The 16029-nt window shown below is 40.1% G+C and overlaps 1 protein-coding gene across 1 annotated transcript in view; it reads right to left on the bottom strand.

Annotated features, from left to right (window-relative positions):
* SCAF11 (SR-related CTD associated factor 11) overlaps nucleotides 1-14860 on the bottom strand; it is a 68025-nt gene extending 53165 nt beyond the window's left edge. Inside the window, exon 1 of the mRNA XM_045553969.1 lies at nucleotides 14569-14860. The gene's annotated coding sequence lies outside the window, so the exon portion shown is untranslated. The remainder of the gene's footprint in view (nucleotides 1-14568) is intronic.
* Between the last annotated feature and the right edge of the window lie 1169 nt (nucleotides 14861-16029).

The raw sequence follows: 16029 nt of genomic DNA, 5'->3' as shown, positions 1-16029 counted from the left end.
CATACTGTAAACAGATGTGCTGTCATCCAGGCTTTGTTGTCCCATTTATAATATAAAGCACAGGCAGAGCAGATTTAGCTTAATTCTTAAGGGCCCCAGGATTTTCAGAATGGTCAATGAGCATTGCTTTCAACTTAAAGTTACCAGCTGCATTATTAGCTCCTAACAAGAGAGTCAGCCTGACCTTTGAAGCCAGGTATTGACGTCTGTCTCCCTTCTAGCTATGAAAAGTCCTAGATGGCATCTTCTTCCAACAAAAGGCTGTTTTGCCAACATTGAAAATCTGTTGTTCAATGTAGCCACTTTCATCGATGATCTTAACTAGGTCTTCTAGATAACCTGCTGCAGCTTCTCCATCAGCACTTGCTGCTTCACCTGGTACTTTCATGTTATGGAGACCACTTCTTTTCTTAAACCTCATAAACCAACCTCTGCTACCCTCAAACTTCTACAGCTTCCTCCCCCCTCTGAGCCTTTGCAGAACTGAAGAAACTTAGAGCCTTTCTCTAGATTAGGCTTTGACTTAAGGGAATGTTGTGGTTGGTTCGACCTTCTATCTAGAGCACTCGAACTTTCTTCCTATTAGCAATAAAGCTGTCTCACTTTTTTATCATTCACGTGTTCACTGTAGTAGCACTTTTAATTGCCTTCAAGAACTTTCTTTGCATTCACAACTTGACTGTTTGGCACACGAGGCCTAGTTTTCAGCCCATCTCAGCTTTTGGCATGCCTTCCTCACTAAGCTTAATCAATTCTAGCTTTTGATTTAAAGTCAGAGACTGCAACTCTTCCTTTCACTTGAACACTTAGAGGCCATTGTAGGGTTATTAATTGGCCTAACTTCAGTATTGTATCTCAGGGGATTGGGAGGCCTGGGGAAGAGGGGAGAGATGGGGGAATGGCAGGTTGGTGGAGCAGTCAGAAGACGAGCAACATTTACTGATTAAGCTCGCAATATTATATAGGCACACTTTGTAGAGCCCCAAAACAATTACAGTAGTAACATCAAAGATCACTAATCACAGATCATCATAACAGATATAATAATAATGAAAAAATTTGAAATACTTTGAGAACTACCGATATATGATACAGAGACACGAAGTGAGCACATGCTGTTGGAAAAATGGCACCAACAGACTAGCTCAACACAAGGTTCCCACAAACCTTCAATTTGTAAAATACACAGTATCTGTAAAGCACAATTAAAAAAGGTACGCCTACTGTATATGTAGATTTAACACAAGACAGTAACAACATAAAGGGGGAAGAGTAAAGGGATTTACATGGTTGTAAGGTTTCCACATTTCACTTCACATGATAAAATATTGATTCTAAAAAGACTGTGAAATATAAGTATGTATAATAATTCCTAGAGCTATTACTAAAAAAAATTAGATAGTACAATAAATTAAAATGGAATAAAAATCTTCAAATAACCTAAAGTTACAGAGGAACAAAACCAAAGGGAACAAACAGAAAATAAAATGTAGACCTAAATCCAACCATGTCACTAGTTCAAATATGTGAGATGCCTTATAATATTAAACTTCTTATATCAGAAAAGACAGGCCTCAAATCATTAATGTAAACGCCCAATTTAAGAAACAAGAAAAAGAGAAAATATATCAAAAGCCGGCAGAAGGAAGAAAATAGCAGAAATAAAATCAAAAACTGAAAAATAGATAAAAATCAATGAAACCAAAAGCTCATTCTTTGAAAAGATCAATAAAATTTAAACCTCTAGCAAGAATGATGAAGTAGATAACCTGAATAGCTCTATAACTACCTAAAGAAATTGAATCTGCAGTTAAAAGCCTTCCAAAAAGGAAACCTTCAGGCCCAGATAATTTCCCTGGTGAATTCTACTAAATCTTTAAAGAAGAACTAACACCAAATCAACACAATCTGTTCCAGAAAATGGAAAATGAGCACTCTCCAAACCATTTTATGAGTCTAGCATCACCCTGATACCAAAATCCAAGGTAGTACAAGAAAAGAACAAATTTATATACTGCTCTTCATCAAAATAAAAACAATGGTACTATTTCATTCAACAACTTGGATGAATCTTAAAGCCATTATACTTAGTGAAAGAAGCCAGTCTCAAAAGGTAACATACTAAACATTTGCATTTATATGACACTTTTGAAAGGTCAGAACTACAGTGATAAAAAATTTGTTACCTGGGTAAGGGAAAGGTATGACTACAAAGATAGTACAAGGGATTTCAGGGGGGTGATGGAACCATTCTGAATCCTGACTGTGGTGGTGATGATACAAATCTATATATGTATTAAAATTCACAGACCTACACACCCAAAAAAAGTCAAGTTTACTGCATATAAATAATAAAATTTAAATTTTTTTTAAAAAGTAAAGACTAACACGAGAGCAATTACAGACTAAAATGTAAGTTGTTAACATTTTCTACAAAGGTACTTTTTCACTGTCAACTTCATAGTCTCAGTCTTTCCAATGGTTCTAACTATTGCCAATACATAAAGGACACCCAAATTATATTGCCACAAATAAGCTTGACAGAAGGTGTTTGAATTTTCTCTCTCTCCTTTCTGTATTTCTATAACACTAAAAAGTCTAAGAAACAACACACATCCATAACCTGTGGACATACAGACATTAAAAGCCATAGGCACTATTTAACTCCACTAAATTCTAACACAGAGTTGTAGAAATAGATCAGTTCCAAGATTCTAGAGATGGTATGGTGTTGGCCACTTTTTCATTGTCTGGGGGAAGAGATCTACTACAGTTGACTCCCAGGTTAGGTTACGCTCTTATGTGACAGTTGTCCATATGGGAAGAACATATCTACAGTATAGCACTTTATAAAAAGAAAAATCAGTGCCTTCTATATGCCTGGATAGTTTACCATGAAAAGAATTTAATAAATCATAATATATGACAGGATTCCACCATCTCTCAAAGTGAGACGCCATCATAAACAGTAGTATGTTATATGTCCTCCAATGTCATTATATTTATTCAATTCTTCTCCAATAACTCCACCCCTGCTTAAGGTATGGAGGAGAGGATAGGAAGAGTTGATTATGTAATCTTCATACATCCTTGAGATTCTCATCCCCTTTACTAACGTACAATGACATTAACTAATTTAAGTAATAAAGTCAAACTTAAAGCTCTTACATTTGTTTTTATCGATCAGCAATTCCTCAATGCTTGTTACAGGTCCCCTGAAGGGAAGAGTTATACATGTGAAAAGTACAATTTATATGTAGAAGATTAAGCCTTATGCCTATTAGAGACAAAAAGTAAAAGAACAGTGAGACGTTATAGACTCATTTCACAACCTAACTCCCAAGAAGACTAAAAGACCACTTAGGATCAATAGCACTGTACGCTCACATCTGGCAAGCAGAATAGCAAAGAATGACTATGGAAGTGGAGGAAGAACCGGTAAATCTTTACCCTTTTCTTTCAGTCAAAACAGGAAAACTCTGTTTTTACTTTAACCCTTGCTGTTCCTTAGAAAGAGTTCTGTGTCAAAAAGGCAATCCCTGTCCATCTACCCACCTCCCAAATAAGGGAGACGGGAAGTTATGTAGGGTACAGAAAACACTTGCAAATAAACAAATCTTAGTTCAGTTGTGCTGCTATAAAAAAATACCTTCGACTAGGTAATTTACAAATAATAGAAATTTCTCACAGTTCTTGAGCCTGGGAAGTCTAAAATCAAGGCACCAGAGGGTTCAGTGTCTGGTGAGGGTGAGTCCCTGCTTCTAAGAGGCCACTTTGTTGTTGCATCTTCACATGGCAGAAGGGATGGATGTAGGGCAAAAAGGGCCCAGCTAGTTCCCTCCAGGCCTCATATGAACCACTAATTCCATTGATGAGGGCAGAATCCTCGTGCTTAGTAACCTCCTAAAGGTACCACTTCTTAATACTGTTGATTTGGGCATTAAGTTTCAACATGAATTTTGGAAGGGACAAAAACATTCAATTCATAGCAAAATCCTAAGAATTAAAGGAAGAGAACTAGTGAAAATAAATGACCACATATAGGCCAGGTGTTGTGGCTCATGCCTATAATCCCAGAATCTTGAGAGGCCCAGGTGGGAAGATCCCTTGAGGCCAGGAGTTCAAGACCAGGCTGGGCAACATAGCAAGACCCAGTTTCTACAAAAAATTTAAAAATTAGCCAGGCATGGCAGGGTACACCTGTAGTCCCAGCTACTTTGGAGGCTGAGGCAGGAAGATCGCTTGAGCCCAGAAGTTTGAGGCTGTAGTAAGCTGTGATCACACACCACTGCACTCCAGCCTGAGTAACCGAACAAGAGCCTGTTCAAAAAATAAATAATAACAATAATATAAATGACCACATACAAATGCTTGTTAAAGAAGAGTGAGAATGGATTTCATCTACAACAATAGGAAAAAAGGGACAACGTTCAAAACATTGCTTCTGAAATTTTACTCTGTTTTAACAAGATATTTTAAGCCTTATAGTTTCAATTCCAAAAATTAGTCTCTTCTGCACAAATCCTATATGTTACTCTTTGGTTCCTTGAGAAATGATCACTTTCTTCACACTAAGCCCTTACAAATTAATACAAATTGCTGATACAAAACTAAGATTGAAAAAAAAGCAATTATTTTGCATAGTAAATAGGACATCTACTCTTTAGCTATGCCTATTATCTGAATTTCTTAAACACAAACTCATCCTCCTAGGTAGTTACCCCAGAGACAAATATGATTTTATTGTTACATGTATATATCAATGTGTCTACAACTGAATATTTTACACAGAATTTAAAGAAGCATTTCACAATCCTACTCCTATGAAATACTACCACTCTAATCCAGATATATATTACATACTATGTGAATTTAGGGAAAAAAGTACTCTTCAACATTAGCATTAGACATTGGGATTTTTTTCCTAAATGCAATCATACTATACAAATCTACAAGTGACCATAAGTTGGACTTTTGGGTAAGCTTTCCATAACTATTTTAAGCTAGTACTTTCTAACAAGTCATAAATTATCTCACTTAAATCTTATAGTACCTTGTGAAGGGAATATCCCCTTTCTACATACAATGAAATTAACTTGTTCAAGGTCACAAAACCAGTAGTAAGTAGCAGAATTGGAATCCATTAGCAATTTGCCAGGAAATAACACAATATTACTTCAAGTCACTGAAAATTAAAAGCATTCAAACAAGAAATGGCAACACTCCTAATGATTCAAATGACTGCAAAACTATTAAGCCAAGGGTGGGGAACCTTTTCATGTTGGAAGGTTGCGTTAATTTAGCTGTAATCAAATAAGGCCGCATTCAAGAAATTTCAATTAGAGACACTTACAAATGCACATTATTTTGAAAAATCTACTATGTACTTAATAATTCCAAAAAAATGAAAACTATTTGTTTATTTTACAGTTAACTAAGCTTTTAATGACTTTGCTATGTCTGCTTTTTCTCGGAAAGCATTTGAATATTTGGTTGCAGCATGGAGGTCCCCAGTTTCAGTCGATTCTCTATCCAAATGGGTATCAACCACTTGTGACCTTAAGGCCATCTTGATTTGGGTTAGGTAGGAGAATATAGATTTGCAGCAACATGTGGTTGAAAAGCAAGAAAGCATTTTTCAGGCATGTTGCTGAAGGCATGGGTATTCTACTGCATTTTTCCATATTTCAATTAGATCTTTCTTAGTATCAAACAATGACTTTAAAATGTCATCTACTGAGAGCTCAACCAATTCCATCTGTAGTTCCTTAGGTGTTCTGGTGATATCAACTGGGTGAAACTGAAATGCTAATTTGAATGTGATGTCATGATTCTCAAATTTTCATTGCATTCTCCAATTAACAGGTCTATAACCTATTAATTGCATATTCTTCAAATGATTCGCAAATATCATCCTGCTCATCAATGACCTTTGCTAACTGGGAAAAACGTTCATTCAAAATTTCTTTTTGAAGAAGTGTTTTGAAAAACGGTAGTTTTTTTCAAAAAGCTTGCCCTTTTTGCCACACATCATACATAGACTTAGTTTTACCTTGTATAGAAATATTCAAGTGGCTGGGCACGGTGGCTCACACCTGTAAGCCTAGCACTTTGGGAAGCTGAGGCGGGAGGATCACTCAAGGTCAGGAGTTTGAGACCGGCCTGAGCGAGACCCCGTCTCTACTAAAAATAGAAAGAAATTATCTGGACAACTAAAAATGTATATAGAAAAAATTAGCCGGGCATGGTGGCGCATGCCTGTAGTCCCAGCTACCTGGGAGGCTAAGGCAGTAGGATTGCTTGAGCCCAGGAGTTTGAGGTTGCTGTGAGCTAGGCTGATGCCACGGCACTCACTCTAGCCTGGGCAACAGAGTAAGACTCTGTCTCAACAACAACAACAAAAAAGAAATATTGAAGTCATTTTGATTTGACATGGTATCACACAGAAATGCTGCATTCCTATAGAAATCTTGTTTCAATAATTCATATCACTGATTCTGTTCTCCATAAAATTTAACTATCTGTTCTTGCAGAGAGAAAATTTGGCTAACATCAGTCCCTGCGATAGCCAACAAACTTTAGAATGATAAGACAAATCCATATTGAATACCTTCATCCTTCAACTTTAGCATGTTACAAAACTGACAATGCCCTGTTGCATTTGCATATAGTTTTGAATATAGTTAACAACACTTATAACTTGTTGCAAAGTGTCACTTAAAATAGTAGCTTCAGCAGAGATTTTGCTGATGCAAGATACAATGAAAAGAAATGAGAGCATCTGGATCTGTTAATACTTTGTTTTATCTGTGCAATAAACCCTTCATGTTTTCCTGTCATGGAAGGTACGCGATCTGTACATACACTCTTACTCACTAAATTTACCAAATTAAGTCCAACTTCACGACATTTATCTTGAAAGTTGTTGAAGATATCTATTTCCCATGTTCTGTTTGCAAGAGTGCCCAAAGCGAGTAACTCTTTGTAGAAAACAGAATCTTCTGTTATGACCCAAATGAAGTATAAAACCTGCGCAGTAGTCAGTAGTATCAGTTGATTCATCCAAAGCTACTGAATTTAAAATATATATACATATATATATATGTAGTTTCCTTTAAAAGTCTGTTAAGTTGAAGGCTAATTCATGCTGCCGATCAGTCATGGTTCTCCTTGAAAGAGGCAGCTGTTTGTACTTTGAAACGTTATTGGGATCTAAGCATCCTACAGCTTCAACAGTGCATTCTTTCACAATTTCTGCATCACTGAATGGCTTCCTTTTTTTCCTGAGTATATAAGCTACTTTATAATTTGTTTCAGTGGCATTACTTCTAGGTCTTACTGCTGCTGAAACAACTGCTTTTGCTTTTCATCTTTTAATTTCTGCAGTACAACCTTTCGCACCTCTCCCTCTAATTTAAAATATTTGTGGTCCTTATGAGTATTATAATGCTGGTGAACATTGCATTTCTTTAATGTTGATATTGCAGTATCACAAAGCAAGCAAATCATCTTATCTTTAGCACAAACAAGATAATACTAAAATTCCCAATCCTCATTAAAAAAAATCTATTTTCTTCCTTCAGCCTTCTCTTGGTCTTCTTTGACATGATGGGTTGTTAAGCAGACAGAATTAAAAAATATTCTTGGGCTGTACAACTATTCACAAATTCCACTTCAAACAGAAACACAATGCACTGCTGTCAAAAGCTGATAACAGACTGGCGTACTCGACCCCCATAAACTCTCACCAACCAGCCTCGTGCAGTAGTGGTGCCAGTCAGGCAGGGGAAGTCAGAACTAAATCATGAGTGTAGCAGCTGTCAATTTAACTTACTAATGTTCTAATTGTGCCAGTCAATCTTGGAGGATTATTTTATTGAAACATACTTTATTCTTTGGTAGTTTAAATACGTTCATTTTAAAAATAAAATATAAAAGACAAAAATGTATTAATGAAAATATAAGGATTTGTTCTGTAAAATCTGGATTCAGTCAAAAGACTGTACTTAAGGACCTAGAAGGCCACAGGTTCCCCACCCCTGTGTTAAGCTGTTATCTGCCCTATTCGTCACTATATTACCAGGATACAGCAGCATGCCTTCAAATGAGTGCCCCAAAAACGGCTTCAAATAAATTATTTATATGTATAACAACCACAGCACATATTATTTGTAGGCATGGTTCTAAATGTGTGTGCTCTCTCTATATATACATATATGAGATATATATGTTAACCACTATAATCACTATGATCCGGAGAGATTAACTTCATTTTACAGTGACATTGTCATTACCCTCATTTTATATTGGAAACACACCTAGCAAGTAGAGGAGCTGGGACTGAAATCCAGGTAATCTGGCTCTACAGGGCTCTTAACCATGACACTATAAACTACCTAACACTGACATAAGGATTTCTTTCTATAAGGGTCATAAGTCATCCAACAACTCATCTGAACACCACTTTCTTATGGTATTTAAGTAACTATTTAAGTAACATTTACCTAAGTCCAGTGGTAAAAGCAGCTAACTCCATCTCTTGTATTAACAGCTTTGTCCTAAGGGTGGCTCTGCGGTGGCAGTGGCATAGGTGTCTCTAAGTCTGAGAGAAGCCTCATTTTTCTGGGTTTTTCCAGCCAAAGGAACCAGGAAAGGCAGACCCTGCAGGCAGAAGGATAAGGGGAAAATTCTGGAAAGGAGAGAGTCTGATGAAGGGGATTCCTGTATTCTCTATGTGAGCCGGTACAAGTCCTAGCTGAGCCACACAAGCATTCAGCTAGCATAGGATAGACCTAGAGCTGTACAGCAAAGGCTTTGAAAACTGAACTAAGGCTGGACTATCATTCCCAAAAGGCAAGATGAGATTTATAGTTTGAACCTAATGGGCTGTTTGCTAAAACAAAAACAAAACAAAACAACATTCTCCAGAGGATTACTGCAGGACCCAGAGTCTACACAACATAACACTGTCCAGGATAGTCCAAAACTAGTGGACATACAAAGAAAGCATCAGGAAATGCAGCCAGTTCTCAAGGGAAAAGACAATAACTGCCAATCCCAAGATAACCCATATACTGGAATTATCAAGGACTTTAAAACAGCTACTATAACTATGCTCCATGGAGAAAAAATAAACACTTCTGAAATAAACAAAAAGACTGAAGTTCTCAGCAGAGAAATAGTAACTATAAAAAGAAATGGAAATTTAAGAACTAAAAAATACAGTATCTAACACAAGAGCTCAATGACAGAACAGAAATGCAAAGGAATGAGTTGAATGAATGTCAAGCTAAATGTACAATCTGAATCTAATCATAAAGACATACCAGGCAAACCCAAATTGAGAAACATTTTAAAACAAAACCTATAATCTTTAAAAAGTATCAAGGTCACAAAAGTCAATGTAAGACCTTCTAGGCTGAAGGAGTCTAAAAAGACATTACAATTAAATGCAACACAGAATTCTGAATTGAATTCTTTTGTTACAAAGGAAATTACTCTGCAAACTGGCAAAACTTGAAGAGGGTCTGAGATTAGAAGGTAGTAATATAGCAAGGTTAATTTCCTGATTTTTTGATGGGTTATGTACTTGGAACTTTTCTGAAAGTTTGAGATTGTTTTTTTAAAATGTTACCTACAAAATTCATTTACAGCACCTAAACTAGCAGATAAGCAATGCAGTGTTCCTTTCAAATGAAAAACAATATGTATTTTCACCTCTTCTATTTATAAGATTCTGCTTCATTATTTCAGAGATTTTCAGCCACCTTTGATTGATATCTGCATAGCCAATACAGTAACCACTATTCAGCTCCTCAGTTGCACTGGCCACAATTTTAAGTGCTCAATGGCCACATGTTGCTATTAGCTACTGTGTTAGACAGTGCAGATACAGAACATTTCCATCATCACAGAAATACCTACTGAATAGTACTGATCTAGAGGTTGAGAGGCCAAGTGATATAACAACTAAACGCCAAAGAGTCAAATGAACTTATCTACAACTTATCTATAATACTTAGCAAGTGCTCTGACACTTAACAAGTCATTTAACTTCTCTAGAGCCACAGACTCATTTCTATAAAATGGATTAATACATCCAACACTGCAAGGTTACTGAAAAGATAAAATGAAATGTATGTAAAATGTCTACAACAGAGTGGCTGACACATAGTTAATACTTGATAAACATTAGCTCCTTCCGTAATGTTGAAGGATAATTTCTTACACTTTGATCTCAGTACTTGTAGATCTAGTTAAGCAATTACATGAGTAGCAGTTTGAAAATGAGCAGCTTACTGTCCTGCTTGCTCAGAAGACCAATGAGCTCCATGAGGTTATAGCCAATAAAAAATTTTTTAGTTCTTACCTTATTAAGTTCTCATCAACGGTTAACCCTAATACTATCCCCTAGGAGCACTCTTTTTCCTTTGGTTTCTGTAACCCCACTCACCTACTATTTCTTATACTCTTTGGAAGCTTACATTCTTCCAGCAAACTTTTTTTTCTTAATGTTAAAGGCTACTGTGGTTCCACTGAAGGCTCTCTCCCCCACCCCAATCCCAATTTATATTCCCGCCCCTAAGCAACTTCACCCTTACCTATAGTTTCAATAACCAATATAGGTGACTCCAATTTTCTAGTCCCAGTCGATAACCCCTCCTCCGAATTTCAGACCCATATATTTCATTGCCTACAGAAATTTCTACCTGAAAGCTCCAAAGGTATTAATACTTCAAGTCCCATGTGACAAAATCAAAAAGAACTTTGGTCCTTACATGGCACCACCATCAACCTAGCTGTGTAAGCCAAGAGTCATTTTTGAAATTTCCTTCTCCCTCACCTTCAATCTATCAACTAATGTCTGATCTCCAATTCCATGCATTTAGCCCATCTCCACAATTCCCATCCTAATTCAAGTTATCCATCTCTTCCAGACTACTGCAAAAGCCTCCTAAGTTATCCTCCCAGATGCACTCTTGCTGCCTCTCCTCTTTCAATACCTACCAACACAATCCTATTTCTGCCTTCTGAACTACCAAAAATAAATCTAATAAGGCTTCCAAACGACATTTTAAACAATAATACAATTATGCTACTCTTAAAGCATTCTTAGTTCCTTCCATATTATGACAAAAAACAGTTTCAAGGTCACATTACCATCATACTCTCCTTTAAAAACGTAGACCCCTGAACTGAACATAGTCCAGGTAGTTTATGCAACAAACTGAGACTTGCGCAATCTAAAGTTTCAAACAACAATTACTATTTTTAACATTTATAGCCAAAAGCATGTTAATCCATTAAATATTTATTAAGTACCCACTACATGTCAGGAATTGTTCAGGTGTTTAAAGGACAAAACAGTGACCAAAACTGACAAGCTCTGATCTCACAGAAGTTGCATTAAAGTAAAAATACAATAAACTTAAGACACTAAATTATACAGTATGTCAAAAAGTGATAAGTGCTATGGAGAAAAATGCTGGGTAAAAAGAGATAGGAAATGTAGGAGGAGGGGCTGCTACTTTATACAGAATAGTCATGAGGCTGGACAAAGGGTAGGGAGGTGAAGTCAAAGAGGAGATTCCTATCACTCAGAACCTTTTTAGTTCATAGTAAGGACAGATTTTACTATGACTGACAAGGGAAGCCATTTGGGAAGAGAAGTGACATGATCTGACATTTTATCAGGATCACTCTGGTTATTGAGTGTTAAAGACTATATATGTAGATCAGGCAAAGGTCATAGTGATTTTTTAGGAAGTTATTTTATAAACGAGAGATGATGATGATGTTTTTACATTTTATATTGAATTTTTATGTGCCTAAGTACTAGGAATTTATAAAGCCACAACTTAAAAAAAATACAATGCAAAGATGAGTTTTGGAAATAGCAACAGAATGATACTGGATATTTTAACTCTGGGCTCTACTCCGTGCTACTAACAGTTATTACTGTTTAGATATAAGCAAGGTCCAAGGCTGTTAATTTATTCTTGGAGACGGAGGATATAATTAAGTATTTGTGTTTTAAATTTCTTTACTTCACTGGGCAAGGTAAGTCAAGATCCAATCGACACCATTAAAAGACAAGAGCAGATGCTGGGAGAGCTTGCTAAAGGGAAGTTAAAATGAAAATTATTCTACGGCTGACTTTCTTTTTATTACTTTTATGCCTGCCACCTTCTTTAATTAAGGTTTTACAACTGTCTCTCTGATGTACCTAGAAAGTTCAGTATTATGCTGGTGGGTAGTATAATACTGTACTTTGTTATTATTAAGAGATGCTATTGATGATGAATCAACAGCATCATATAACTGCACTGATTCACCCTATCTCTGCTGATTAACAGCACAGATTTCGAGAAAATTGCCTAAGCCCTAATTAGTGCCCAAAAGATGATGGGTAAGCTAAATAACCCCTGAAAAGTTTCCATCTTAACCCAGTGGCCCCATTACCACATGTAGATATTAACCACATGTAGATATTAACAACAACAAAAAATTCTCCTTAACATTTTCTCCACCACACATGCTTTCAGGCAGCACATTTAGGAATATTTTTACATTTTCTTCTATGGTTTTCTTCCCCCTGAACATAGTGAAGAATGTCTTTACAGCGTAAGTATACTCGCAGTAAGCTAAAACTCCAGTTTTACCCTACTGAAATGTTAAAATGTACTCATATTCTCAGGCAAAAGTCACTATCTGAATGTGAAATGGAATGATTGTTACTGCATAAATACAATATAAATAAATTCAGATTATCTTTGATAGGATGGTATAAAACAAAAGAAATCCAAAGACTGTTTCAAAATTTCATTTACCTGCCCAATCAGTAAAAACCACAACAAAAACAAAGGCCCACAAACTTCCTCCTGCAGCTTTTAACCAATAGCCAAATAGTGAGATGATTAAGCCAACTGCCAAAGAAGCAGGAGAGAGAAAGCAACTACCTGGAAAGAGTTTTGATTACATACCAGGATTTTAATACAATTACCAATAAAATACAAAACCAAGTTATTTAAGAACTTGTTCCCTTCAGGCCAGGTGCCGTGGCTCATGCCTGTAATCCTAGCACTCTGGGAGGCCGAAGCCAGAGGATCACTCAAGGTCAGGAGTTAGAGACCAGCCTGTGCAAGAGCGAGACCCTGTCTCTACCGAAAACAGAAAGAAAACAGCCAGACAACTAAAAATATATAGAAAAAATTAGCCGGGCATGGTGGCGCATGCCTGTAGTCCCAGCTACCTGGGAGGCTGAGGCAGGAGGATTGCTTGAGCCCAGGAGTTTGAGGTTGCTGTGAGCTAGGCTGATGCCACGGCACTCTAGCCTGGGCAACAGAGTGAAACTCTGTCTGAAAAAAATAAAAAAGAACTTACTGCTTTCAATATTCTGCTGCTGAGATAGTCATCTGCATGAATTTTTCTTTTCAAAACAAGAAAATAATGCATTTATTAATATGCTTTCCCCAAAATTTGGGGGAAATTCCCAAATCGGGGAAAATGTAAGATCAGCATGTTACTGACCAATACCACTAGCCAAAGCATTATGTTAAAAACTTTTTCATCAGTTTTGCTTAAATATCTCAGTTCACTGGTAGTATGAGGATGTGAGTTAAAATGTCATCCAAAATGATTGAAAAACACTCAGCCTGTAGACACTATGTAACACAGCAGAGAAACATACTTAGAGGGATTTCAAAATTCAACATTTGAATCTGCTAATATTTGAATCAAGTACTCTATATCAGGCGTCTACTTTTCAAACAATTTTTCAAAATACGTGTAGGTGGCAAGACCGCCAGCCATCTATAAGAAATCTCTTCAATGCTCCAAAATTCTGGTCTGAGGAGGGGCTACTGATTGGGCTAAGTTTAAATCTCCTGGACCTTTAGTTGTCAGCCCAGAAAGCGAGTTTTAAAAATATAAGGGTGGGAGAGTAGTTTGAAGTTCAGAGCATGGAGTAAGAAGCTGATGTTTAGAAGCGCCAGCTCTTCCCTATTTGCGCACTCGAGAGGTCACAGCGCAGTAAAGTTTGGTTTCACAAGCGAGCTTGGATGCTAGCGACAAAAGCAAAGTCTCCCAAGTAAAGCAGACACGGGGGTCAAGAGGGCCCGGAAGCCCAGCAGGACACGTTTCCACTGGGGGGGGGCCAGGGCGCCTGGGACGGTTCTGGCGCGGACCCCTTCTCCCCGCCGTGGGACCTCGCACCGGGCGGGCACGGGCTTCGCCAGCCAAGGCGGCGGGAGGCGCGTAGGCCACAAGGAGGAAATGGGACGGAGTCCCGACAGTGAGGCGGCGGCGGCCAGAGCGGGGGCTCCCTCTCGAGGGAGCGAGAAAGAAGGGGGCCCTCCCGGCTGCAGCCTCCCCCGCCTCGAGTGGCAGCTCCAACTTTCCTCCGAGCGCAGGACGCCGCCTGGGCCGCGCGAGATTCCGAAACTTTGTCGGCCCTGCGGTCGCCCCAGGCCCGCTCCTCCGCCCGGCGCGGGCCTCTAACCCCCACCTCGCCCCTCGGCTGCCCAAGCCGATCCCACGCTCCCAGCCCCGGGATCGGGCCGTGTTTACCTCAGGCCGAGGTCGAGGCGCTTGGTCCAGCGGCGGCGGCGGCCCTACGGCAGATCCCTAGGTCCCCGTCACTCTGCCGCCAAGTTCCCCAACATGGACTCCTTCGTCCGCTTTGAGGTGTTCCGGGGGCGCTGGGGCACCGGCTCCGCTGACCCGGTCGGGAGGCGGCGATAAAGGGAGCGGACCCGGTTGCGCTGCTCCGCGCGGCTTGCGCCACCGCTGCTCCCCCTTCCCCCGTTGTCTAGCTTCCTCCCTCCCCTCCCCGTGCGTCTCCCTCCTCCCCCCTTCCTCTCTCCGCTCCGCTCAGCCGCGCCGCCACATGTCGGCGCGCTAAGGTGACGATGGCAGCGGCGGGACCTGCCACACGGCTTACTCGCTCGTTGGGGCCCTGCGTGCACAGCCGCAGCGCTCAACTGGACCGCAGGGGGGCGCTGGCAAACCACCGCTTGAGCCGAGAAACGTGGTGGGCGGAGTCACGCCGCGCTGCCTGTGAGCGGGAGGAAGGGCAGCTGCGAGTGCAGGGGCCTTCTGGGAAACAGCCTGCCCGCCCCGCCCTCCGCGCACGCTGCGGATGGTGCGCATGCGCAGCGTGGGGAGGTTTGTGTCCTAGCTGTTTTGGTGGCCTTACCGGCCCGGTCGTGGAGGACAATGAAAGAGACTTCTGGGGAACTGGACTTGAGAGGGTGTGCGTGGCGTGTGCTCTCCGATTTTTATGGTAATCTGATGTTGAGAAGAGCGTCCGTGTGTTGCTTGGCGGTGGATTGCGTGTTCACCTGGCGAAGTTGCCCACCTGAATGAAATACGTCCTGCCGGAAGGTTGAAGTGTCAGCACCTTGTAAGCCCACCTCTTCCTTTCCTTTTGGTGGGCATTTTTTAAATGCTAAGGCGAGAGGTTTCCCACGTGACTCATCGAGCCTCCGGGCTATTCCCCTGTCTTCATCCCGCATCAAAAAATTAGATTTGATAATGATTAAAGACCTCCACTTGGCGGTTAGTGACGTGTGATTTTTGCTGGGGTCTGCGATGTGGAACCTGTGCCATTCATTGTCAACTCGTCCCCGGCTGGTCGTCAGATCTTTTGTTTTACATCAGAAATGTCTTTATAGACTTTTTCGAAGGTCACTGACTCCGTAACCTCATAGTTTCTCTTCTGGACAATTGCAGCAAGATCCTGACTGCCCTTCCGGGCCCCCGCCCACGCCATTGTCCCGCTTACCGCTCGCTGGGGCTGAAGCGCTGCTCCGCGCCGCCCTGCGCGCTCGGCTTAGCCTGGGCTCGGTAGCTCCCAGCTTGCACCTTTTCCTGTCGGCTGCCCGGTTTCTCCTTCCCCAGCCACACTGACCCCTGCCCAGGATGAATTGCCTCCGCACTCTACGGAGACCCTGCCGACCGACCGCTTCTCGGCCGCTTCCCACATTCTCGCAGACGAGGCTGGTTGCGGTGTCCCCAGCTCTCTGCACC

The sequence above is a fragment of the Lemur catta genome, chromosome 6 (genome assembly GCF_020740605.2).
Source record: "Lemur catta isolate mLemCat1 chromosome 6, mLemCat1.pri, whole genome shotgun sequence".
Taxonomy (NCBI): domain Eukaryota; kingdom Metazoa; phylum Chordata; class Mammalia; order Primates; family Lemuridae; genus Lemur; species Lemur catta.
Note: the sequence above shows the minus strand (reverse complement) of the source record. Positions and strands in the feature narration are given on the sequence as shown.